Genomic DNA, 27,475 nt, shown 5'->3' with positions numbered 1-27,475 from the left:
AGGCACTGAAGAGGTATGAGCCAGAGCGCTGTGGTGGTGTAGCAGTGCCAAGCAGGTGGCTCAGCAGGACTGCACCTGGAAGAGGGCAGTGCAGCTAGGGAGACGGCTCAGCATTCAAGTCAGTGTTCACTGGTCTCCCTTTAGGGCGGTGACAGTGAGAACAGAAGGCCACATAGGCTGTCAGCTGGTTGAACCTGATAGAGATAAGGGGACTTACTCTAGCTCAAACATTCTAGTTGACACATTCTGGTATCTGATAGCTTTGTATCACTGAGGGAATACACAAAAAATAGGGGCAGGCTGGGCATGGTGGCGCACGCCTTTAATCCCAGCACTTGAGAGGCAGAGGTAGGAGGATAGCTGAGTGTTTGAGGCCACCCTGAGACTATATAGTGAGTTCCAGGTCAGCCTGGACTAGTGTGAGACCATACATTGAAAAACCAAAAAATGGGGGAGGGCAATACATATACTAAAAAATAGGAGCAAAAGTAGCTGCTAGTAAAATTCAGTCTCATTTCTATATTAAAAAATCTGAATTATAACTGGTTTTATAAGACAAAATGAGTTTACGGAAAAATGTCTCAAGGCATGACATGAACAAAGTGCCATGTTTGAGAGATCCTATTTTTGTGATTCAGCAGGGTCTGATCTGTCACATGAAAAAGCATTTTAAAAAATATTTTATTTTTCTTTATTTGAGATAGGCAGGGGGAGAGAGAGAAAGAGAGAGAGGGAGAATGGATGCACCAGGGCCTCCAGGTGCTGCAAACAAACTCCAGATGCGTGTGCTCCCTTATGGATCTGGCTTATGTGGGTCCTGGGGAATCAAATCTGGGTCCTTTGGCTTTGCAGGCAAGTGCCTTAAACACTAAGGTGTTTCTCCAGTCCATGGGAAGTAGTTTTATCCTGCTTTCTATTTTAACAGGGCTCAGAAAAGTAGACCTTGAGACTTCAGCCATATCTTACGAGAAAAGGCCTTATGAGGCAGGAAGCATGGGCGGGACACCGGGGCGGACGTGAATACTGAGACATATATGAAGTCCCTGTCCACATGCAAAGTGGAATGTGGGAGTATGACATGGGGCTCTTGGTATTCTCATAACACTGTCAACACTTTAATGAAAGGTGTGGAAAACTGGTTTGGTTAAAGTGTTCAGATGGAACAAATTGTTGGAGAGATAGTGACAATGATAGCTAGAGTGACAATCTATGGACAGTGTGTGACAATCTACCTTGATAGTTGGAGTAATGGATTACAATGAAGATGATAAATTTAATTTAGTCAGGGAAAATGTGAAGGCTTGAATAAAAACTGTTAGAGACACGGGATGGGGAGATGTGGGTTAGCAGCAGCATGTGTGAGAAAGGTGTTGGGAGTGTGAGCCAAAAGTAATTTTAATTTGAGCAAGTGTTCAACATGGTGACTTTGTAGTGTACATTAATGCAGGCTACACTAAAATACAGCAGGGGCTCCAGACTTACTTCTTGGAGTTCCAGAAGCATGGAGAAATGTAGGGGCTTTTGATATAACATGTTCAGTAAAGCAGCTTAACATACACTTCACCAGAGAGAGGTTTTGCGGGTCATTGTGGGCCATCCCCTTCCCAGGCCGAGCTATAAGGTCACAGGAAGGAAGTTAGTGACAGGACCCAAATGTGCCTATTTTTATTAAGTCTGAATTTTGGCTTTTTAAATTGAATGATGACATAGTTTCAGGCACCAAAGGAGAGAGACCAGTCCCAAGGACAAAACTGTCCTCTGATTGCTCATGAAATACAATGCTGATCTATCTGAAGATATGTGACTTGCTTTGTCGGTGTAGAGACAAGACTCTTTAGTTGTCTGAAGAGCCCTGAGCCTCAAGCTGAGGTTTGCTTTCTTGACAGCTGGAGAGGATCACAGGGCGTAGTAAGGAGGTGTTGCCTGTGACCTAAGGCCAGTTCCCTGCAAGCACAGGAGGGTACCACTTTATGGGAGGAGGTCCCTGACACCTATTACTACTTTCTATCAGTGTATAAACTGTGGAGTCACTTCTAAACATAACACTTCATGCTGGCAAGCAAAAGGCCAGATCTCTCCTTACTCTCTGTGAGACACATAGAAAGTTAGCCAGCACAATGTCTAAACTTAATTGGATTCTCTTATTTTTATTTTAAAAATTAATTCACTAGAGAGAAATGGAGGGGGAGAACAGGCACAGCAGGGCCTCTTGCCACTTTGTGTATTTGGTTTTACATGGATACAGAGGAATTGAATCTAGGCTCGCATGCTGTGCAAGCAAGCAGCACCTTTAACCACTGAGCCATCTCCCCAAGCCTGGATTTTTTTTTTAATGTTTTGTTCATTTTTTATTATTTGAAAACGACAGACACAGAGAGAAAGGCAGAGAGAGAGAGAGAGAGAATGAGAATGGGCGTGCCAGGGCCTCCAGCCATTGCAAATGAACTTGAGACACGTGTGTCCCCCTTGTGCATCTGGCTAACGTGGGTCCTGGGGAATCAAGCCTCAAACCGGGGTCCTTAGGCTTCACAGGCAAATGCTTAACCACTAAACCATTTCTCCAGCCCTGGATTTCTTTTTAAAACAAGTCATTTGTTGCTATGTGTTGTTCTTTGTGTGGGCACCATTTATCCTCAGGAAGAGGAGCCCATGGATCCTAGAGTACAAGCTTTAGGCCAATAAACAAGACTCACAGGCTCTCACGTCTCATTTGCTTTCCTGTAGTGAAGTTATACAATGAGATCACTTGGTTTGACCTTCAAAACAAATCATTTTCCTGAGAGGCTGCCTTAATAATTATGCAATAAAACACATGGAGGGCTGGAAAGATGGCTCAGTGGTTAAGGTGCTTGCCTTCAAAGCCTAACCTGAGTTCAATTTCCCAGTACCCACATAAAGCCAGATACACAAGGTGGCACATGTGTCGAGTTTGTTGCAATCGCTGGGAGGCCCTTGTGTGCCCATTCTCTCTCACTTTCTCTTAAATGAGTAAATAAATAAAATATTAAAAGACATTGAGTATGTATACATATACATACATACATAAGCCTTCCCACATATCTATGGGCACACATGTGTAACTTAATAGTGTCTCAGCCTTAACTATATAGAAACTAGAGCTTGTTGGCAAGAGTAATCTTGCTGCTGAGAGAAAATGAATTATGTTGGTAAAATTGAAAATTGTTTTAGTTAGAGGAAAACACATATAGCTACCTTTAAGAAAGCAAAACTAAAAACTGATGAGTCGTTGTACAGAAGAACACCGTCTTCTCTTTTTGCAGTATTGAGGACTGAATACAGGGCCTTGCAGATTCCAAGAAATCTCCCACCACAGAGTGACCCTGCTCCTATCACCAAGTGGCCCTGCTCCCATCATGGAATGACTCTGCTTAGTATTTTTAAACTTTGAGGATTGGATCTCATTAAGTTGCCCAGGTAGACCTTGAACTGGCTCTGTGGCCTAGATAGTAGGTCTTGAACTTTAGATCCTCCTAACTCAGATACCTGAGTAGATAGGATTACAGGCTTGTACCATCAGGCCCAGCTCAGAAGAATTATTTTATGTCTAATAATGAGAACCTCTCAAAGGTGGTAAAACTAAGGATGTTCGGGTAGAGTTTGGACGAGTAGATACTAGCTGGGCTGAATAAGCTTTAAGTCTCCTTCAAAGCATAAGCTCTATGAGTTAGCTACAGTTTTATCTGTTCTAAAATAGCCCACATTGTCAAGGATAACAAGGCAATCTGACAAGGAATGCTTAAACTCCAGGACTTCTGAGAAACTGGATTCCTGGTTGCTTAGAAGCCAAAGGAAGAACTCCATATATTCTGAGGATAAGAGATACCATCAATCAAATGTCCCTTCTCACTCTCCCAGGCAACGGACATTGACATACTCTGTGTATAAAGCGATCTATCAGTGTTTCAAGGACATCCTGACAAACACTGAGAGAGATTTTAACACCACCTCTCTTAGAGACGGACGGATTACTAATGGGTTGTTCTAAGACACATATTCACAACTTTATCCTGCCAACCTCACCACAGAATAAAGTATGTGAAACCAGAATCATATAAACAATATTGTTGGACCAAAGAATAATTTACTTTTTTTTGAACTTAGAGACCCTTAACAAAATAACTACTAAAAAACTGTCATTTGGGGCTGGGAAGATTGCTCAGTGGTTCAACTCCCCAGCCATCCATGTAAAGCCAACAAGGCATTTGTTTGCAACAGCATGAGACCCTGGCTTATTCCCCACAACAACATATACACATACATTAATTAATTTAAAAATCTGTCATTTACTTGGAAATCTAAAATGATACTGCTAATAAGTTACAAATCAAAGAAGGCATAGTTCAGGAGAGTGAATGTTTTATTTTTAAACTGTGATGATGAAAACACTCCACACATTAGGACACAAGATTCTACAAAGTGGTACTTTTAAAAAATGCATAAATCTGGGCTGGAGAGATGGCTCAGCAGTTAAGGTGCTTGCCTGCAAAGCCTAATGATCCCAGTTTGCCTCTCCAGCATACCATGTAAAGGCAGATGCACAAAGTGGTGCATGCATCTAAAGTTTGTTTGTAGTGGCCAGAGGCCCTGGGGTACCCTTTTCTCTCTCTTCTCTCCAGTTCTCTTTGCTTGTGAATAAATAAAATTTTTATTTATTTATTTTTAGGGGGGTTGTGGAGAATTCCTTTTTTTCCTTATTTTTCTCAATTTTTATTAACATTTCCCATGATTATAAAAAATATTCCATGGTAATATCCCCCCCCCCGCTTTCCCCTGTGAAATTCCATTCTCCATCATATCCCCTCCCCATCTCAATCATTCTACTTACATTTATACAATACCAACCTATTAAAAATATTTTTAGAAAGAACAAAAATGTCTGAATCTTAACCCAGAAGGGGAAAGAAGACTGAATATTAATGCATATCTAACTTGAGAAGTCAGAAAGTAAACAGAATATGGAAGGAGAAAGTAAAGGCTAGAAATTAACAAGGTAAGAAAACAAGATATGCTAGAGAAGATTAACAAAGGAGAAACAGCCATTCAACTGAAAAGACTGGTAGAACATAAGAAATCACCAAAGTGGGTTAAGAAAGATAGAGGACTTATAACAATATTAGGAATAAAGGAGACTACAAGCATATGATGCTATGAAAAGTATACCAGTTAGCCTGAGGATTTGCATAGCAAAGTCCCCCCCCCAAAAAAAAACACACACTTTCTCTCTTAAAAACTTAATTCGCTGGAAACAACCCAAATAAAATAAGATGTAGAGACTGACTTCTGGTTTGACTGATTAACTGGTACATTCTTATAATGAAGTAACAAATGACACCAAAATACTGTCAAGTAAATTTATTGTCACAGAAAAGAGTCATGGCACAGTGAAGTTTTAAAAAGTAGGATGTAAAATATCTAGCAACATTTGAAATCTTTTTTTTTTTTTTTCAAAATTGAAAATCTGTAGCAGGAAAGGACACTAAGAAATACTAACAGTGTGTGTGTGAGGCTCTCTTGGTATGGAAGACGTGACTATTATTCGTTTTGTTTTTCTGTATATTTAAGTTCTCAACACTGTAGGGTATAGTAACACACAGACATTTAAAAAATCTCCATCATGAAATTTCCTAAAGTTGATATAAAGGTCTCTGAAATATTCATAAATGAAATAGTGTCACGGTGGTCCAAACAACCAATAAACTCAAGTGCTCAGCCACACTGAAGGCTACTCTTCTCACACCTGTTCTTCAGCAGGGGCTTGGTGGGGGTTGCTGCAGACACTGAAAAAGAACCGCATCTACCTGCCAGGCCCCTCCCAGCAGCCTCTCTCCCAGCCCCACAGCGGTCTCCACTCTCCATCTCTAGGCTTATCCCCAGCACCTGCTCATTTGTAAGCAGGTGTGTGACACAGCTGGTTTGAGTCCAGGAGAGGGGTGGTTTTCCGTGCGGATGACTGCTGGGGCGCTTCCATATTTTATGAGCAACCTTTCCCTTCCTGGCTTCCAGTCTCTGGGTCTGCCAACTGCTTGCTGCTTGTCTCACCCTCAAGAGCAGAAAACAGTATTTTTCCTGCTGCTTCTCCTCTCCTTCCTCCCTGAGATCTTCACTCCTCATTTAGCTGGGTAAATAAGCGGCAAATCCTGAATGCAGACAACCCAGGATGTTGCCTGATGCTGTCTCTTATCCCAGGGCACTCGGGGTGCTGTACCCTCTCTGCTCAGCCCCGTGGGGGCTGCGAACCTTTCCATTTCTCTAGTTCTTGATTCTCAGGACTATGTCATGCATTCCTTTATTCATCTGGCTCTCTCTTCAGCACCTAAGTTGCATAAAGTCTTCTACATGCTGAGAGGGAAATCATGTAGCTTTGCTAAGCAGTTTAGTGTGATTGGACTCTGAGTGTAAAAAAGCAGAAATGTCCTTAAGTCTGCCCTTGTAATCTCCACTTTATTAGAGATCAGAGAAAGATCTCGTCTTTCCTTATCTCTTGACTAAAGGAGTTACCTAGACCTGTTTTTCCACTGACAACCTGAGCCCCCTACTGGGAGGGAGAGTTCCCCTTTCCTAGAATTCAAACCTGATCCTGGCACTGTGGTTGGTTATGCGCAGCCCCAAAACTTGGCTTCATGGCTGGCCTCTTCGTGAGCCAGCCCCTAGCCCAGACCAATCAGTCCTCACTCTGGCTCACCTGAGCCTGAAAGTAAATCCCACCACAGTAAGGTTATAAGTAGATGCTAACCAGGTGGGCAGCCTCTCTCTCTGCTGGCTCCTGAACTTCCAGGTTCTGATAAGCCTTCCCTTGTTTCAGTCCAGGCAGGCTGAGATGAAGGGAGACCCCCCACTTCTACTCCCACGTGGGCTTTGCCCCGTCTTGCCTCTCTCATGCTGAGCTTCTGTACTTCCTCCTCTTAATGTCACAGAGTCTAAACGTTACCCTCTGGTCTATAGATTTTAATTCTTTAAATTCATAAGACAAGAATCCTAAATTTTTTGGTGTGTTGATATATTGGTGTATTGGCAAGGAACCTCAAAATTCCCATTTCAATGCCAGGCTACTGTTCCTGCAAACCTCACAGTTGTACATCTTGTTTGCCCAACTGCACTTGATGCTCCCTATGACATGGGGTGTCTGTTACAATTAGAGAATCTAGGAGTGTGCTCAGAACATGGTTGGGAAATTGGCTGGCATGGGAAAAGAAAAACAGCAAGGCTGCACTTTTCCTAGCTCATGCTCCCTTGTGTGGTCTGACTTGAGCACTGACAGGAAAGGCAAGGGAAAGTGGTTCAAGCAGAATGAAGGGAGTCTTGAGTTTATTCTGAGCCTCTGTCTAGACCAAATGAGACAGTGATGTATGGAAAAGTATCCTAAGTTGCAGAATATTTTACAAATATGAAGTGTCACGTCCTGGTGTACTTCACTTCTCCCCTCACTATGACAAGTTTGAGTCACACAATAAGCAAGCAAATCACCCCTTTTGCAAGCTCCTGACACCTGCAGCAACACACGGCAAGAAAAAAAGCTGACAGCCTAACAAAACCCAAATGGAAGATAAAAATGAGCAAGAACCAGCAGACAAGAGAGAGGGAGAGAGAGGGGAGGGGGAACGCACACAAACCCACACTGCTTGGAGAAGACATCCTCTAATTGCCTCCATACTCCTCCGGCTCACTTCCATCTGCTAACATTTAAGGTAACTCAACTACTGGACTCCTGACAGCTGTGAGGAGACACATGTCCCAAGTGCCTGCCTGGCTGTGGTAGGCAGGGACCAATAAGGACAGAAGATCCACCAGCAAGGCGCAACTACAGATGCAACTACACATTTAACATGTGCTGTGCCAAACTGAGCAAACAAGCTCCCCTGGCTGCACGGGCACACTAACCAGAATCATTCCAGGGAGGAAGGTGGTAGTAGCTTGTGCGGGCAGGAATGCTGCAGTGGCCCATGCATCTGAAGCAGCCTGCCAGCCAGCCTCTCCCAGCAGGGAGGTGCATGGAGCTCGGGCTGCAATTAGGCTTCCGGAGGGAAATGACCAGAAATGCAGGCACCCACGCTCTGCTCCTCAGTGTGGGGTAGCTAAGCCTCTCTTGGCAACATCTCCAAATGGCATTCTCTGTATTTAGAAGTGCCAACCCTTTGATTTCAGCCTCACTTTGATCAAGCCTCCCCTGCTCTCCCTATGTGACGCTCATCAATCAATCTCCCCTAGCCTTTCATCCGTTCTGGACATCCACTGCCCATGGTCAGGCCTCTCCTGTGTTTCTAGTCTCTCAGGAGGACCCCTAAGGAGCAACAAAAGTATGTATTTAAAAAAACACACATCCACCATAACATGGCATCTTGGGAAAAAGTCCCTTTTTAGATGATAAAACTGTGTGATGATGCAATGAGACACATAGATGTGTTCACACCAATTGGGGGCAGGGCAAGGACCTAAAGGCAGACCCTCCCTTGAATCAAATCTACAATGTGTCATATATATTATGAAAAAAAAGGAAACAGCACTTAGTGGCACCTGCTATGAGCCAGGGACTAGTGTATTAGTCACTTTTCTGGTATGACAAAACACTGACAAACACAACTTGAGGAAGGGAGGATTTATTTGGCTCTCATTCTGAAGGTGTAATCCATTTTGGTGCAGAAGGCTTGGGGGCAGGAGGATGAGGCAGCTGGCTTACAACGTATCCCCAGCCAGGAAACAGATCAATGCTGCTGCTCAGCTGGCATTTTCCCTTTTATACTTTCCAGGACCCCAGTCCATGGATGGCAACACCCACATTTAAGGTGGGTCTTTCTACCTCAATTAACCTAATCTAGCAACTCCCTCACAGATATGTCCAGAAGTTTGCTTCCATGGTGATTCAAATCCCATCAAGCTGACAAGATGAACCAGAACACTAGGCTGGGTGCACTCACAGACTTTCTCCTAGTTTAGAAATTGCCATCATCCTGTGAGGCAGGCTCAAAGACACAGGGCAACCCTCCTCACTTTCAAAGGCAGATTGGGGTCTGGCCCTGGTCTGATTACAAAGCCAGATCTTCATGCCAGACCTACTGCTCATAGATTTCAGAATGAAGGGCTGAGGTACAGTAGTTAAACTGGGACACAGGTTTATTTTTTATATTGTGCTCATGGGAGAATACCATAATGGTATTAGTATCAGGGAGTCACATGGGTTCAAGATTCCAATGGAATTTGGAAAGTGAAGCTGGAAGTCAGTGAGAAGGGTTATCATTGGAAACCTCTGTTTCTTGGGATGACCACCACTTTGCAATTTGAGGGGATTCTGAAGAGGTGGCTTTTGCATCTCCAAGTGGCTCCCTCTACTCTGGCAGACTGATGCTACAGGGCAAGACAGACTTCCTTGGGCTGAAACACATGGTACCAAGCACTGGACTATAGTGCAAGAAGTGGCTTCTGGGACACACAGAACTGTCTGCAGGGTAGGGAAAGGGGCTCACAGGCTTCCCTGCCCAGGGTCTTCTTTACTTTCACAAGCAAACACCCTCTCTAATCCCCAGAACTGGACATCTCTGCATCCAATCATCACTGCCAGCAGAGCTCAGGCTGCACAGGTCAGCTCTTCATCAGTGGGACCTGCATCACCACAGTGTGGGTGCCTTAATTGTTTTTTTCATGTATTGTATAAAAGAAATGGTGGTTTACCCTTCCACAGGAAGGAACAGCTTCAACACATATGCTATATGCAAACACAATGCTCTTTATGGGTAAATAATGAAATTACCATTGAATCTCATTGAAGTGGTTCAAACTGGGTGGAAAAAAATACTGCCTCTTATGTTCTGGCTCTGGCTTCTTAAGCAGTGGCAGGAGAAAGCCCGCTGGGCTATAGGCACAGAACTCAGCAGCCTCTGGCAGAGCGTTTGCTTCTCGGCATTAGGCTTGCTCTACAACCTTTCACTGATTACTTCTACACCCATGTAATCTCTGTCATCCTTAGCTTGCAATTTTAAGGATAAAATTCAAGGAGGGAGGTCTCAAGTCTGTCTCACTGGGGCACATAGTCACAGGATAGATAACTAAAAATAGATTGTGATGCGCAAATGATGTTCGGCTGGAATCCCCACCAACATTTTATTGTGAAAATTTCACTCCTAAAAATTTTATCTTAAAATTTTTTTTTCTACTTTTATTTATTTATTTATTTGAAAGTGACAGAGAGAGATAGAGACAGAGAGGGAGGGAGGGAGGTTTGAAAGTGACAGAGAGAGAGGCAGAGAGAGGGAGGGAGGGAGGGAGGGAGGGAGAGAGAGAGAGGGAGGGAGAGAGAGAATGGGCACGCCAGGGCCTCCAGCCACTGCAAACAAATGTGTGTACCCCCCTGTGCATTTGGCTAATGTGGGTCATGGGTGGGGAATAGAGCCATGAACCGGGGTCCTTGGGCTTCACAGGCAAGCGCTTAACTGCTAAGCCATCTCTCCAGCCCTAAAAATTTTATCTTAAACCTCCACATAGTTACCATATAGTTTTAAAAAATATGTATTTTATTTATTTGTTTGAGATAAAGATGGAGAAAGAGAGAGAGGGAATAAATGAGAATGAATGGGTGCACCAGGGCCTCCAGTCATTGCTTGTGCCCCCTTGTGCATCTGGCTTATGTGGGTCTGGGAGAATCGAACCAGGATTCTTTGCTTTGCAGGCAAACACCTTAACCAATAAGCCATTTCTCCAGCTGTACTACATAGCTTTTAACATTAGTATTACAGCACATTTGTGTTATCATTTATCTGCTGACCTATCTATATTATAAAGCTATCAATTCTTCTCTCAAAGTTTTTATTTTTCTGAAGTACAGCTTGGATGGCAAGTATATTTTAGATACTTTGGGGGTTTAGAGCACTTACTAGCTGGGAGGCCTTAGGCAGGATAGTAATTTCTTAGGACTTCAGTTTCTATAGTTATAAAATAGGGGTGACATTGCCTAGAGAGAGCAAGAGGATGTGGGGAGTACCTGGCCCATAGTTAACTCAGGACATAGTAGAAATACAGTCAATTTTAGTTCTCAAATGTTGCTTTCTACAAAAACAAAATTTCAATCAGTTAAAAATAGCAATAATTCAGACAGAAGAAGCAACAATGGTTGAGAAGTGGTTATGGTTGGGACCAGTGAAGGGCATGGAGGACTGGTCATGGTTGGGGCAGTGAAGATATATGGAGGACAGGTCATGGTTGGAGGGGGTGAGGGGGCATGGAGAACAGGTCATGGCTGGAGGGGGTGAGGGGACATGGAGAACAGGTCATGGTTGGAGGGGGTGAGGGGGCATGGAGGACAGGTCATGGCTGGAGGGGGTGAGGGGGCATGGAGAACAGGTCATGGATGGAGGGGGTGAGGGGGCATGCAGGACTGGTCATGGCTGGAGGGGGCATGGAGGGCTGGTCATGGATGGAGGGGGTGAGGGGGCATGGAGGGCTGGTCATGGATGGAGGGGGTGAGGGGGCATGGAGGGCTGGTCATGGATGGAGGGGGTGAGGGGGCATGGAGGACTGGTCATGGATGGAGGTGGTGAGGGAGTATGGAAGACTGGTCATGTTTGGAAGTGGTGAGGGGGCATGGAGAGCTGTCCATGACCGGAGGTGGTGAGGGGCATGGAGGACTTGTCATGGTTGGAAGTGGTGAGGAGGCATGGAGGACTAGTCATGGTGGAGGGGGTGAGGGGGCAAGGAGGGCTGTTCATGACCGGAGGTGGTGAGGGCATGGAGGACTGGTCATGTTTGGAAGTGGTGAGGGGACATGGAGGGCTGTCCATGGCCGTAGGTTGTAAGGGGCATGGAGGTTTCTTGTCCTACATTATTTACTTCCTGTATATTTCAAATTTTCTATAATAAAGTGTTTAAAAAGCAAATTATTATTCTTTAGACTATATCAATTTAAACAAGGCTTTTCAGTATTTCCTTTATTTAAAAGATCATGAGGAAGGAGACTCATTAGTGTTAAGGCAAGAGTTAACAGTGCAGGACTTGAGAGGCCTCTATCATCTCTCTCTCTCAGTGTGTGGTGGGGAGCAGGAAAGACAAGGCTTGGGTGTTTTATAAAAGCTCCCCAGGTGATTTGCTTTACTCCTGGGTGAGAACCCCTCTGTTAGTAGAAAAGTGCAGAAACCACACTTTCCAGCATATTAATTGTGAGAATAAATACTTTGCATAATGCAAAGCTTGTGCCTCCAGCTAATCTGCAGGCAGATGACAGTGCTTGAGGAGCTTCTGATTCAGCAGAATAAAAACTGTTTGTGACCCAACAGCCTCCTTCTGTTAGCCAGGGGTGGGTTAACAATTAAGACTGTATTTTCCAATCACTTATCAACTGCTGAAACTTGTAGAGCTATGGGCTCCTAGGGTGGATTTCAGCATTAGAGACAGGAGAAGTTTGCAGGAGTTGACTATAAAGACAATGATGTTGAACAGAAGCAAAAGGAAAACCATTACTTTTATTTTTTTACAACAAAAGTGTCACCCTCAGGTTCTTGTTCCCTCATCCCTTCCCTTCCCTGCTGAGACTCATTCTCTCTTGTTTCCCTTCTCTGACAGCAAACAAAGCAAAGAGGGGCTGTGATGGAATCATGGTGTGAGGCAGCCCACAGGGAGCACTCTGTCAGAGGCAGAAGCAGAGTCTTTGTGGGGTAGGATCATGCGGGGGCAGCTAACATAGGCCAAGCCAGGCCACCACATGGAAGGCAAAGCCACCTGCAATTCTATGGGCTTTGTGCACACAGCCAGGGAAAAAGAAGGGAAAGAGTACTTGACAAAGGGAACTTCATACAATCAAGAGGGGCATGCACATGGTTTGCATGGGTACAGGCAGGCATTTGGCTTAGGCATGTGTGTGCACATGATTTAGCAGAATTTTTATATCCATGAACGATGGACTAAGTTATAATTATATCCCCCTAGAACTCATGTGTTGAAGGGCTAATTCCCAATGTGACTGACTGTATGTGGAAACAGGGGCTTTAAGGAGGTAATCAGGGGTTCTTGACCAATAGGGATGTCTTCACAAGAAGAGGACAAAACCCAGCAAGGTAGCACACATCTCAGATCCCAACACTTTGGAAGCTGAGGTAGGAAGATTGAGAAAGGCTCTATACCAGGAAGTCAATGCCAACTGGGGCTACACATTGATACTCTGTCTCAAAACAAGCAAGCAAGCAAGCAAGCAAGCAAGCAAGCAAGGAAGGAAGGAAGGAAGGAAGGAAGGAAGGAAGGAAGGAAGGAAGGAAGGAAGGAACGAACCAACCAACCAACCAACCAACCAACCAACCAACCAACCAACCACACAAGAAGCAACTCCAGGGTGCACACAGAGGAAAGCCAAGGGGAAAAACCTCACCAAAAACAACCCTGTTGGGGGCACATGGGTCTGGAGTTCGTTTGCAGAGGCTGGAAGCCCTGGCGCGCCCATTCTCTCTCTCCCTCTATCTGTCTTTCTCTCTGTGTCTGTCGCTCTCAAATAAATAAATTAAAAAAACCAAACAAACAAAAAAAATCCTGTTGGTACCTTGAGCGGAGACTTCTGGTGGAAGGACAGATCACAGAGACCTGTTTGTTGGCATGACTTTTATGTTCTTTAATCCTCCATACAAATGCCATTTGGACATGGAAAACAGACTCACAGAGGGTGTCTTGCCCAAGGCCCCACAGCTGGTCAGCAATGGAGTTCAACTTCAAACTTGTGCCCAGTACCAAAGAGAATGCCCTGTCCACCCGGCCATTTAAAGCCCCAAGCCAGCTCTGAGGTCATTATCTCCTTCCCTTCCAATCAGAATGGCTATTTTAAGAAATGAGATCTGTAATTCACATTGATTTTAGGGTTGGGAAGCAGAAAAATTAGCCACAAAAGTTTCCAATGTGCAGGCTACCAACAGAATGAGTTCTTGTGTCCCTTCTATCACAAGACAGCCAAGGGATAAAGTTGAAAAATTTTCCTATTTCCTATTGGATCAAAGAACCAACAGTGGAGATAAGATGTGAAAAGAAAGCTACAAAGACATGTAGGAAGAATAGTGCCTAGGTGAGCATCTGTCCCACACTCACTGTATTTTCAATGTAGCGTTAACAGCCTCTCTCAAATATTCTCAAACTCTGTTCATTTTCTGTTACAGTAGCAGAATACTTGATATTGACTAATGCATAAAGAAAAAAAGGTTTGGTTTTGGCTAATGGTTCTGTAAATCCAAGAGCATACCAATGGTATGTGCTTGGTTTCTAGTGAGGGGACTCTTTGGGAAGGAAAGTGGGACACGCAGAGAGGTTGCACATTGAGAGAGGAACAAAGGGAAAGCCCAGAAAGCAGAAATTACTATCTAGTCTTGTGAAAAGAACCCATCCTGGGAAAAAGGAAGTAACCTCTTCTAATAGCCTGATTAGTTCTTTTAAAAAGAAAAGAACCAGGTTGATTTTGTAACATATTCTTTCTTAAAGACCCTGTGTCTGAGTGTGGTGGCAGAGAGAGGAGGAGAAAGGGAGAAAGGGAGAGAGGAACAACGAGCTTGAGAATGGGTGCACTAGGTCCTCTTGCCACTGCAAACAAACCCCAGATGCATCTGGCACTTTGTGCATCTTGCTTTATGTGGGTACTAGTGAGACAAAACCAAGGCTTGAGTGATGGCTCAAGGGATAAAAGTGCTTGCTGTGTAACAGTGACGGCCTGAGTTTAGAGCCCCAGAACCCATGTAAAGCTGGACATAGTAATGTGTATCTGAAATTCCACGGCATGTATCACAAAACAGGAGCAGAGACAGTAGAAATCCCAGAAGCTTGTGGGCCAGCTATCCTGGCATCACAGCAGCCAATAACAAGAGGCCTTGCTTCAAAAACAATGTGGAAGGTAAAAAAGACTCCCAAGGTTGTTTTCTGACCTCCACATGCATGCTATGGCATATGCACAGCCACACCCACACATCATATATACACCGCACATACATACACACAAGGATTTTTAAAAAGGCAAAACCAAAACATTTCTAACCACTTGTCTGGAGTCAATGATAACTTCCAGTTACTTAGTAGAATTACAACCACTATACAACACGGGAAGGTAAATGTGAATCTACTCATGGAAATAAAATGGTCCTAAATCAGGATGGATAAAAGGATAGTATGGGGGGAGGGGGCTGGAGAGATGGCTTAGTGGTTAAGGCGCTTGCTTGCAAAGCCTAAGGACCTACTGATTCCCTAGTACCCACATAAGCCACATAAGGTGGCACATACATCTGGAGTTGGTATGCTGTGGCTATAGGCCCTGGCATGCCAGTTCTCTCTTTTTTTCAAATAAATAAAATATTAAATAAAATATTACAAAAGGATAGCACATGAGGAAATGTCCAACTGGGCACTGCCTTAGGGAAGTGGTAGGGTAAGGAGAAAATCCCTTTACATCACACAGTTCTGATTTCAAACAATCTGACACCTAAAGCAATTTAGACAGAGATTTCAAGGAGTCTGTGAATACTAAATCTCATACAAAAAGTCACAACCTCAAGAATATAGCACTGAAGGGAAGTGGGGAAAACTCATTTATCACCCAAGAGAGGGTCCGTGCTTGGTGTCATCCTTCCAAAATCAACAGAAAAGGTAACAAAGCAAAGCCTGTGATGTGGAATCCAAGAAGATGGGACGATCTTTTCTCTGTTCTAATGCCAACTTTTACAAGTCAGTTTGTGACTGGGTAAAGTCCACTCTGCAGATTCCAAGATTCTTGTCACCATTTTTGTCACCTTCCCCCAGTGTGATTATAGTCTGCTATTAATTCCAATAACAGTATCCATGATGAGTCCTGACATTGGCAGAAATGGACTGTGGCCTTTTCTAATGCTCAAAATGGGACAGTCATATTGGAGAAGGATTTAATCATTCAAAAGTGTGTGTGTGTGTTGGTGGGGGGGGGGAATCAATCATAAGGCAGGTAAAAGGTTGGGTGTGATAGCACGTGTCTATAAGCCTGCCACTCTGAAGTTTGTGGCAGGAATGCACATGAAGGATTAAAACGTGTTCAAGGCCAGCCAGGCAACTTAGTCCTGTATCAAAATAAAAGGTGAAAAAAAAATCTGGAGATATAGTTCAGCAGTAGAGTGCTTACCTATCTTGTATGAGATCACAACTTCAACACCTAGTATGGCCCTACAAAAAGGAGTTATTATTTGACATTTAAGAAAACATAATGCTCATGGGTTCTGCTGAGGCCACCGAGAGATCTCTAGTTAACAAATAGCTTAAGAATCTGTTGATTAGGAAGGCACTTCTTTATTTTGTGACAGGGTCTGTCTCTGGAGCTCAGACTGTTCTGAACTTACTACGTAGTCCAGGTTGGTCCTGACCCTGTGGGCTCTGACAGCCTCCCCAGTGCTAGGATTACAGCATTGAGCCACCACACTCAAGATGCAGGGTCTTTAAGAAAGAATGTGTTACAAAATCAACCTGGTTCTCTTCTACACAGAGCTACTTCTAGGAGAAAGTCATGAGAAGAGTGCTGTGGGGAAGCAGATGTTGCATACCACCACTTCCAGGCAACATGCATGGCTCTTCTTGCTGCCAGGACTAGAGAGAACCGCTGAGCTGGCAGTTATGGTCACACCAAGCATTTCCTGCAATTAGTGCGCCAGAGAAAAGATGGCAGAGACAGGGAAAATACGTGGCTTCAGACTAGGGGAGGGAAAAAGTGCTGTCAGGGTTTCTCTAGGAGATTTACATGAAAGAACCAAGTTAGGTGTGGCCTTGGGCTGCTATGCTGCCCAGAACTTTGCCAATACCCACACCATACACTGCCTGGGCCTAGCAAGATATGCTGTACGTGCAAGACACACTCATCTTGGAGATTTAGTATAAAAGCTACAGGAGAAACCTGTAACATTTTCTATGTAAACTGGGTTAAATAAACATAAACCATAAAAATTTTACTAGTTTCTTCTAAATTTTGTAAAACACAGGTCCTAGAAAACTGCACACATACTTCTGGCATTTGATTTCTATTGAACTGCACAGATTCAAATCTTTGTTTCCTCACGGGCTGGCAGAAAGTTCAAAGAGAAATAATAGTGTGAGTAATGAGGTGACATGTCAGGGTAATATATGTACTCCGGTTAACTCCTTGATGGCAGAAAACTGCAGCTTTAGGCAGCACGAGGAACAATCTCCCAAGAGACTGGAGCTGGTCAGGTCTAATCTGGGCACCATACTTCCACTACGTGCCGCAGGTGGTTGATCTGTAAAATGGGAGGGGTGGGCCAAATCTTTTTATTTTGTTGTTTTTGTTTTTCAAGGTAGGGTCTCACTCTGGCCCAGGCTGACTGGAATTCACTATGTAGTCTCAGAGTGGCCTCGAACTCATGGCGATCCTACTATCTCTGCCTCCCGAGTGCTGGGATTACAGGCGTGCGCCACCACGCCTGGCAAGCGATCAAATTCTTAGGTGATGAAGGAATAATCTGCACTGTTCCCATCATGCAAGATGGAATGGTTCTAGAATGAACGAGTGTAACCCTCCGGGTCTCTAGCCATCCCGGGAAGCATGGCTGTTCATCTGCTGGTTCTGCTTTAGCCCCATTTACAGGCACAAGCTCACTGGTTCCTCTGTGGCATGCTAATGTGGCTGCAGATACGTAGGGGTAGTGAGCCCAAGGTGGTGAGACAGTTCTCATTTTCTTCTTAAGGACAAAGGACAGTATGAAAAGGAAAATTCTGACAGATGATATTCAGAGGGAAATGTTACTTCTTTCAAATCTGCATGATAAATATGTACTACTGCAAAACTAAGAAATCCAGTTTTAAGGAAATCCAATGCCTTATATGAAATAATCCAGTTACATAATACTTTTATGAAACCTAATTTTCCCTCTTTTCAAAAAATCTAACAAGGTACAAGTCAAAATAGTATCCCTCAAGTCTTTTGGTTTCTTACATGGAAAAAGAAAATGTTAAAAACATACAACAAAGAAAAAAATCCCATTTTTAAACAAGGCCTGCCATAGAGCTACCTCAGCCAGCAGTGGTGCTGGTGGGAGGCAGTGACCCCCTGGGGAGCCTCAGCATGAACACTGCATTGAGCACCTGGCAGCTGAAGGCTATGAGGGCAATATCCAGATCTGGTTCCGGCACCTGGGGTCTAGCAGCACCTGCCCCTTTCAAAGGTTGGGGCTGTCTCCAGTGGTTTAGGAACCTACCCATTCCGCAGGTCTTAGCAGCCTGAGGTAGGAGCTATATAGAGTGGGAGCAGAGCTGGAGGGGTCCTAAGCACACGCAGAGTTGAAAGACCCTAGTGTCAAGACTGACACAGGCAGCTTAACTTCTGGATCCACCCTGTGTGCTGGGTGCCCTTGAGTAAGTAGTTCAGGAAACTTGTGTAGGAAAAAAGTTAAAGAAACTCTATACATAAGGAGGCTATAAGGTTCTGGGCATGTAACAAATGCTCTAATAAAGTTATTCTTTCTCCCAAAAGCAAATGAAAAATGTTTAGTATAACCAATTATTACAATAGAATCCAACCTATACATAAGGAGGCTATAAGGTTCTGGGCATGTAACAAATGCTCTAATAAAGTTATTCTTTCTCCCAAAAGCAAATGAAAAATGTTTAGTATAACCAATTATTACAATAGAATCCAACTGATCACCACGGAAATAGTTAAAAAATAAAAATCGCAGCTAACATATGAGACCAAGACCATGTATTACGAAGAATTGAAAACAAGAAAGTAAAGGGCAAAAACTATCAGGCAATGTTCTCAGGTAACCACAGATGCAAATAAAATTCATCCATGGCACTCAAACAATTGCATGAGGAGGAAATTAGAACAGACTATTCACAAAGGACCTAGGCACCACTGATGACCTCCCAAAGTGCACCTGGGCTTGGTTATGTCTGCATAGTGCGGGATCAACCTAGCCCCAAGGATGGTGAACAAGTTCACATAATCAGCCCCATGAAGGGATGTCATATTAGGCACAAGACATCACTTATGAAGTATACTTGCCAAAAGATGTTTAATCTGCATCTCACAAAAACCCTGCAAAGTGAATGCTCTTCAGAACAAGAGGCACAGAGACCCAGGGTGTGGCTCTACACCACAGCCAGCCTGCACTCTCTTCAATGCACTTGAAAAAAAATATTCATTATTTTATAGGTAAGAGTTATCAAGTGAATACATCAGATGAATTGGTTAGATACTGGTTTTGGGTAGGAATGGGACTTATAAAAGTTAGTTTTGGATAGGTGGGAAACCTGAATGTGGTTTGGGAATTAGAGAGTATTGTAGAATTATCAAATTCCCTGGATAATATTATGATTTTGAAGAATGGTGTGACTCTTAAGTGGTACGTGGTACAAATATTTGTAAGAGAAATACCAAGATGTTTTCTATTTTTAGATGGCTCAGGAAACATTTGTATGTTATGTATATTTTTCACATACACAAAGAAAGTTGGAAGAGGGAAATAATACAACAAATGGTGAATTAATGTCAAAGATTAATAGGTACTTGTCTTACTAGTGAATTTCCAAACTAGTAGATTTGAAAAATTTCAAAATATAAAGTTAAGAAAGAAGCTGGAAGAGAGACAGTGAGGAAAAAAACAAACAAACAACAGCAGCAGCCGCCCCCAAATGGGAAAAAATGAAGAATGTGTTAATAATACTACCTCCCTCTTAGAGAAGCTGCTGACATTGACATTCAGGTCAGCTTCCCATCGTGTCTTTTTATTCAATACAGTGTTTTATCATTTTGGTAACTGTCATGTGTGCTCATTCAAACGGACATGGCCACTGTCTCAGCTTCTCTGCTGGCTTACATTAACACCAAACCTTAAGCGAAGCTATGTGCGCAGGTTGTAAGAATCCACCAGGTTGGTACAAAGCATAGAATAACAAATCCCAACCTGAAACTGATACCTAAATCGTTATCTATCGGGCTCCAGTCTTTTCCAAAGACAGCACTCTCTGTTACCACACTGGCACTGGCGGAGAAAGCTGGCCAGCCAGACCACTGAGGTCTCAGAGGATCTGTGCGCACATACAGAGAATGCTCTGCATTCAGCTCTCCAGTTCCCACTCAAATGCAAGTTAGGACTGTGAGGCCTTCAACCCAGAGGGAGCCAGAAGATCTGCATTCAGATCGTGTGGGTATACATCTGGCTCTCTTGCATATTCACTGCACATGAGTTAATGGCTGTTCTGCCTGGGACACCTCTTTACTGGGTGGTAGAGCATTACTGTACTATTGTAGCCTCACATGTCCATAGTGTCCCCCATCCTGGAGAGAAGAGCCAATACCCCTCCCCAAATTCCCCTGTCTCTGACACAGTCTCACTCCAGAGCCTCAGTTACCTGGTACCAGAGCCCCAGCAACTTCAAAGTGGGGTGGGAGGGTCAAATGCATCACAGCTCTTTCTAAACTTCAGCTATGTGAATGGCACCCAAGTACACATGTGCACAGCCAGCCTATCAGTTAAACGTGGGCTGCAGGTGGGGTTGGCCACTTGGGTCCCAGGTGGATCGATTACAGCGTTGTCAAGCTAGTAAGACACTACACCCCACAGCAACTTCTGGCTCTGGAAATTCTGCTCCTAAGAAAGCAGGCAATTTGAGGTTCTCAGTGTTGCTACAGATTCAAGCCCTACCAAAGCGTCAGATCCAGAGTGAGGGCAAACAGCAAAGCCATGGGTGTCGGCAGAGGAGCAGGGCAAGCACCTTTGAAGCATGATGCCACCAGAACCATCTTGGAGTGACAATGACACCTGCCTTGGAAAGCAAATGATAAAAAATTGTGGGATGGCCTCAGCAATCTAGACTACAGAACAATGCAGATGATGGTAGCCTGCCCTGCTATGTACAGGCTGATTTTCTCATTAAATTCCTGAACAATGCTGTTGCATAAACTGTTTTGGAGTTGCAAGCTCTGAGCAGAAGCTGAGAGAGAATGAACAGGGAGTCTCACAATTTAGTGCCTTAGAACCTTCAGGAAAGCCCGTTAGCAGGAAGATACACCCAGCAAGGGGGTTCTGTCTACTGGGGACCCAAGGAACTGCAATTTTAAATGGACTCAGTGGATGACTGGTACAGGAGACCACAGACAATCCCCTGAATCCTTCTAGAGACTTCTCTGGCATGAATGCCTCCAACTCTCCTCACAGAGCACTCTTGCTCTCATTCTGTAGTGTTCATAACTCAGGATGTAGTCAAGTGCTTCTGCCCTTAGGAACAGCCAGTGTTAGGGTTACAGAATTGCCTGTTTCCACTGTCTCTGTTCCTCCATAAAGAATGAACCAGAAGCTGACTTCACTGTGCTGATCAGATTTCTCTCTCTTTATCTACCTCTTTTAAGCTCTAGGAAATCAGGACTGGACAGAAAGTTCTGGTCTCTCTTTCAAGGGGTAAAGGCTGTGGACTAGCAGAGACGTGAGGGAAGTCACGAAAGGCTGTGTGCAGAAGGCAGAGGAGGGAAGGCACGCCTATTGCAGAGCAAGCGAGAGAGCTGATGCCGACTCTGGGCACAGGCCATTGGAAAATAGCACTGAAGCATGGCTTATGATGTGAACCATGGGTTGGAGGTGTGCTGGACATGTAGTTATAAATGGACAGTTTTCTCAGACACCCAACAGAATTTAGTGCCAACATGGTGCTTTTAATAATCTCACTCAACTCTGGTTACCTATTGACTTGAATCAAAGTTACCTAATGACATTGATTCCAGATTCCCTTCATCTTCAGTCAAATGACAAAGCAAAGTCCCTACATCTCTGGGCTTTACCTTCCTCCTCTCTGGCTTTCTAGAACATTTTTGTTGGATTACTGCAAGAAGAAAGGCTACCAGAAAAGGGGAAATAAAGGAGAGTAATTAAGTCAAAAGAGTATCATACCAAAGCTTTGGCTAAGAAAATATTTAGGTCCATAGTACATACCACACCCATTCTGGGAAGATATTACTGGCCTGTAAACTGGGCTAGTGTATCTCAAAATACCCCTCACTGAAAGCAGTTACCCTCCCAGAACAAGCCCTGTAATTATGCAGTCTCTTCAAGTGGACTGTTCTGTATCATAACTAGACATATGTTGTGCTAATCCCCCAGCTTCAGCAACTGGATGCCATACTGGGCTACAAAAGGTCTCAGTGACTCACATTTAAGCCAGACTGTGGTGCCACCAGCAAACATATGAACATAAATAGTCCTGTGTACCAAAATACTAGCTGTCAGTCATCTATAAGATCTCTCTCAACACCTCAGCTTCACCACACAAGGAAGGAAAGGCCGCTTCATCTAGGTTCATTTGCAGACAAACACTGGGAGGAAGCCAGGCTGAAGTCTCTCATGTGAATGCTGAAATCACGTTCTGGGACCCTTGCTTTCACCTTTGGTGGGCCGCGCTCCCGCACACCCTGTTGTCTATCTGAATGCAGTTAGGTCAGTTTTTGCTTAGCATCAGGGATAATGAAACAAGTACCTTTTAGGGGGCTGGAGAGATGGCTTAGTGTTTGAGGCCCTGGCCTATAGTGCTAAAGAACCAAGGTTCAGTTCCCCAGGACCCATGTAAGCCAGCTGCACAAGGTGGCGCATGCATATGGAGTTTGTAGCAGCTGGAGGCCCTGATGTGGCCATTCTTTCTCTTTCTACACACACACACACACACACAAAATACAATTTTCTTTAAAACGAAGCTTTTAAGAGCCAATTTGCCCCCCCCCCCGAATTCTGTGCAGACTTAATTTTAACCTATTTACCTATATCTAAATGTGAAAATATTTAACCATTTAAATCCTCAAACAATGAGTACCTTAAACATTTAAATTCTGCTATCACTTCTCATCAGTTTCTCAGCTTCAGCACCACTGACACTTGTGGGTCACTGTGTGTGATACAGTGATGCTGACCTCTACCCTGCAGAGCATTTGTACCTCCTTGACCTCCACCTACAACAAGTCACTAACACATGCTCTGCTTCCCCCAGATGTGACAATCCAACATGACTGTAGACAATTCCAAATATCCTCTAGTAGGGTAAAACTGACAGGAAGGAAGGAGATTAAATCCCTATTCCATATATCATGTTTCAATGAAAAATGGATTTTCTTTCTTTCTTCCTACTCATTCTTCTCTCCTTTCCATCCCACTTTCTTTTAAATAAGTGGAAGTAACCGTGCTTTGTCTAACAGCTCATTCTTTTCATCTTAGAAATTAAGAATTATAGGGGCTGGAGAGATTGATCAGTGGTTAAAGGCACTTGCTCACAAAGCCTGATGGCCCGGGTTCAATTCCCTACTACTTGCAGTGATAGGAGGCCCTGCCACACTCAATTTCATTTTCTTTTTGTCTGCCTCTTTCTCTTTTTTCAAAATGAAGAATTATAACAAAATTCACCCTTTATACTTACATAGTGAGATTTTGTAAAAGCCTACAGTTGCTTAAATACTAACATAATTAGATAGGGAATAATTTTACCACTCTCCTAAAACAATTTCCCTGTGTCCCCTAATTGTTTATTTTATTGAGCCAAAGGATTTAAACATGTACATGGTACATGTAGTCCTTAACACACATAGAGTGTATAATGGCCATGTCAGGATAATAAACATTCTTATTGACTCAAAAAATCAACCAGTTCTATTTGCTGGGAACTTTGGTACTTATTCTAGTTATTTTTAAATATATCACCAATTGTAGTAACCAGTTAGTAACCTTATTGAACTATAAAAACCCCAACTGCTTCCCCCTTTCACTACATTTTGGTGCCCATCAAGCTGCCTTAGCAATAATAGCATGTTCTTTATCTCTGTGCAAACTTGTATTCCCTCTTCAGGGAATTTATAGAAGAGACTTTCTGACTCTTGGGAGATAGTTCCAAGTCCTCCTGAGGCCCTGTGTATCAGCTTAATTCATGAAAGCAGAGTGACTTGAACATAAGCCCATCTACAGGGACACAGCTGATCATCCCCAACCACAGGTACAGGCCTCATCCCAAAGCCAGATTCTTCTAGTTCGAAGTTCAAACATTTCAGTTCAATAGTGACCTATGAAAAGCTACCTAAGAGTAGAGAACAATCAAAAGGGAAGTTTGGAAAAGAAAGCTAAACGTGTAATTAAGTATAAGCCAAGGATATCATCTACCCCAACCCATTCTCTTCTAAGACAGTTCAAAGTAATACTAACTCCATAACCAAAAATGCCACACAATGCAACCTGATCTGGTTGGGAAAGTGGCAGGAGGGCAAAGTTCAATGAGCTGAACCTGTTCATTTGGTCTGAGGATGTGTTTTCCAGAGCTGCAGAAAGTACATGTCACAGGGGTTCCCACAGCTTATTAGGGAGTGAATGTTAGGTGGGGCTATGGTGAACAGCTGTGATGCCCATGACATCCAATGGCTGTGTCTGACGCATTCCAGCTGCTCTCCTGCTGGAGGATATATCCCCTTCAGTGCCATATTTTCAGGCTACCCTGTCGTGAAGAACGCCTGCCTACTGAGCTCCTGTGCTTACTGAACTGCAGCACTACTCGGCACATTTTACTCTCACACCAGGCCTAAGGCACGTAACATTAAAGATCTCATTTTACAGAAGAGGAATCTGAGACTTCTGAGAGGTCATATAACAACCAGTAAGAGCAGAGCATAAATTTTAACCTGGGTGTCCTGACCCCAAAGATCTTCCTTCTTCCTGTCACTAGTGAGGACTGGGTGGCAGCAGTCTTTCAGGCCACTCTTCTTCAGTAAACCAGCTTCCAGGAAGGCTGGATTACTCGGCCTGTAACTTCCCATTCCCCAAGCAGCTAATTGCTTGCCTCTCTCTCATCTTAACGCACAGGCCACAAGAAGCTCCCTATTTGGGAAACATGTATATTTTTTTCTGTGAGTTCATTATTCCTATTACACAGCTGGCTGAGAGCATAAACTAAACTACCGGGAGTATTCTCTGCCTGGCGTCCAGAAGCCTCCCCAAGGTTAGACTTAGCATACATTAGAGAGCCCTTTATTATTTAATAGTTCCAGTAATAAGAAAAGCGGCACACTATTGGAAAATGCCAATTTAGTTTCAAACTTAATCACAAATTTCTACCCCAAGTCTACTGCAGGTTCGAAACACGAGCAGGGCAGCTCCCGTCACTAGTACTGCTTCGCAGCCAAGTGTAGTAGAAGTAAATGCAGCAACACTTACCAAAATCTCCACCGACTATCACAAACTTTATACACTCCACATGTCATCGACAACAGCAGCAGGCCTGGTCCTGGAAAATAATACAAAAGAGACACCTCATCATGGAGCGACATGACTTCATAAGCAGCGTGCTTTCTTTTCCACACACAATGACATCTGCCCTCGGCTGGGGCAGCCATCAATGGATCAAACTCTACAACTAGTCTCCCCGGTGCCAGGAAGACAAACCGAGTCACAAGTTACTTTAGCACGCTAATGAAGGAGAACAAACAATAATGGGAAAAACAGAGCTGTGCTTATAAAGACCTGAATCAATTTTTATTTATGAGAAAAAGGGAGCGAGAGAGAGAGAGAAAATTGGTGTGCCAGATCCTCCAGCCACTACAGATGCGTGCACCACCTTGTGTGCATGTGCCACCTTGTGCATCTGGCTTACTTGGGCTATGGAGAGTCGAACCTGGGTCCTTAGGCTTCACATGCAAGCACCTTAACCTCCAAACCATCTCTCCAGCTCCAAGATCTGAAATTGTAATCCTTTAAAGTAATCAAAGACAAGAGAACAATATCTAAAGTTAAATTCGTAACACTGTTCCCTGTAGCAAATTCCTCTTTTCATCAATCACATTCTCCCTTCGCAGCTCTGAGGCATCTGTAGATCTTGTTTTAGTATCTGTAAAATCAGAATTATGGTACTAACCTCCCAGTGTTGTTATGAGGATTACACAGTATCAATGTAATGACATGTATGTGGTACAGAAAGGCTTAGAACAGCACCTGCGCCTAGGTCAGAGCTCAGGAGACACGGGCTTTACCATCAGCATCCTCACTCCCAGGCTGGAGACCAGGCCCTCAGCCTCTAGTCTCTGACCTCCCACCACCTCTCCCAGCTCTGCAGAGCACCCTTCCCATGCACACCTCACACCTGTCCTTCCTTCCCCTGAAGACATGCCTTCCACCACTTCCTATAGCCTGCACACTCATCTGTGAGATGACATCAGCCTGGGACTCAAGTTCCACACGTGGGAGCTCCCACGTGTCCCTCTGGGCTGGGTGCTCTGTCCCACCACTACTGGGAGGCCCAGACATGGGCCCAGACAGGGGCTCTGCTCCTTTCTGTAGTACAGACATGTTTTTCATAATGTTTTTAAATGTTTAAAATTAAGGGAAAAATGCATAGAATTTAAGAGGCCAAGTGTATACATATATAGTTATCAAAATATTTAAATGGGAATGAATGGACTTCTTTAATGTTTAAATAATTTTTGCCGCAGTATAAAAACTAATGTACTTGTAATATACCCTTAAATAAATGATTATTTCAGGATTTCTACAGTCATAATGTGACAGTCACAAATTCTACTGGGCATAAGTAGCTAAGCCTTATCCCATAATAAAAAGAAATGGTAGATTTCATTTAAGGGCTGAGAAAAATGATGAGGCAAATTTTTCCCACCCTTCTTTCCATCCACAGACCTCACTTGGATTGAGTCCCAACTTTAAGGCTTCTCTAACTTTCATCACCTTTGGCGTCTTGATTGTTGCAATGTGGCATCATTTTAACTTTTTGTTTTTACATATTTTTAATTTTATTTAAAGATACTTTGTATTTTAAGTTGTAAGTGCCAAAATTGTATTTTTTCCATCCTTTTATTCCTTCCTGACTAAGCCTATCACAGACACAGCAGGGAGACAGTTATGCATCAGGATTGTTTGAATCAACCTATGATTAAGAGCATCATTATGCTTGTTCTACACAAGCTGACTTAATATAATCTCTTCTCTCTCTGGCAGCCCATGAATTCCTACAACTGCAGATGGACACCTGAGCATTCTATCCTTAAGATCATAGGCAACACAATGCCTCTTAACGCCTCTTCTCTTCTTTCTCCTGAGAGTGTTTGCTTAAGCATGTACCAGTCTCTGGGAATAGAACTCCCTGGGGTGGGGTGGGGGGCTGAGTAACAAATGCAACTCCTGCCTCCCTGGAGCATCAAGTCCAGCAGCTTTCTCCAGCTCATCCAGAGTAGGTGGGAATCTGTGACCTTCAAGCCCTGTCTCAGACAAGGAGTAGTCAGTGTTTTCTACATGTGGATCCATGTTGGCAAGGCAGTTAGTACTGTTTAGCCTCCACCAGAGACAAGAGCATGACCTAGCTCTCGTCAGTCACACATACATGAACGTGGTGCTGAGGCAAGTGGGGCACGCAGACGGAATGGTCCAAGTCCACCTTCCTTTCCTGGGCCCTCACCCTCATGAAGGATTTTGTCTTCCCATGTGAGGCCACAGGTATTAACCTTGGGAAGGAG

At 43.8% G+C, this 27,475-nt stretch overlaps 1 protein-coding gene across 1 annotated transcript in view; it reads right to left on the bottom strand.

Moving 5' to 3' along the window:
• The window catches only part of Fyn (FYN proto-oncogene, Src family tyrosine kinase), a 207,786-nt gene that overhangs the window by 90,674 nt on the left and 89,637 nt on the right, over positions 1 to 27,475 (bottom strand). Inside the window, exon 3 of the mRNA XM_004660642.2 lies at positions 25,170 to 25,239. The gene's annotated coding sequence lies outside the window, so the exon portion shown is untranslated. The remainder of the gene's footprint in view (positions 1 to 25,169; positions 25,240 to 27,475) is intronic.

The sequence above is a fragment of the Jaculus jaculus genome, chromosome 7 (assembly GCF_020740685.1).
Source record: "Jaculus jaculus isolate mJacJac1 chromosome 7, mJacJac1.mat.Y.cur, whole genome shotgun sequence".
NCBI lineage: Eukaryota > Metazoa > Chordata > Mammalia > Rodentia > Dipodidae > Jaculus > Jaculus jaculus.
Note: the sequence above shows the minus strand (reverse complement) of the source record. Positions and strands in the feature narration are given on the sequence as shown.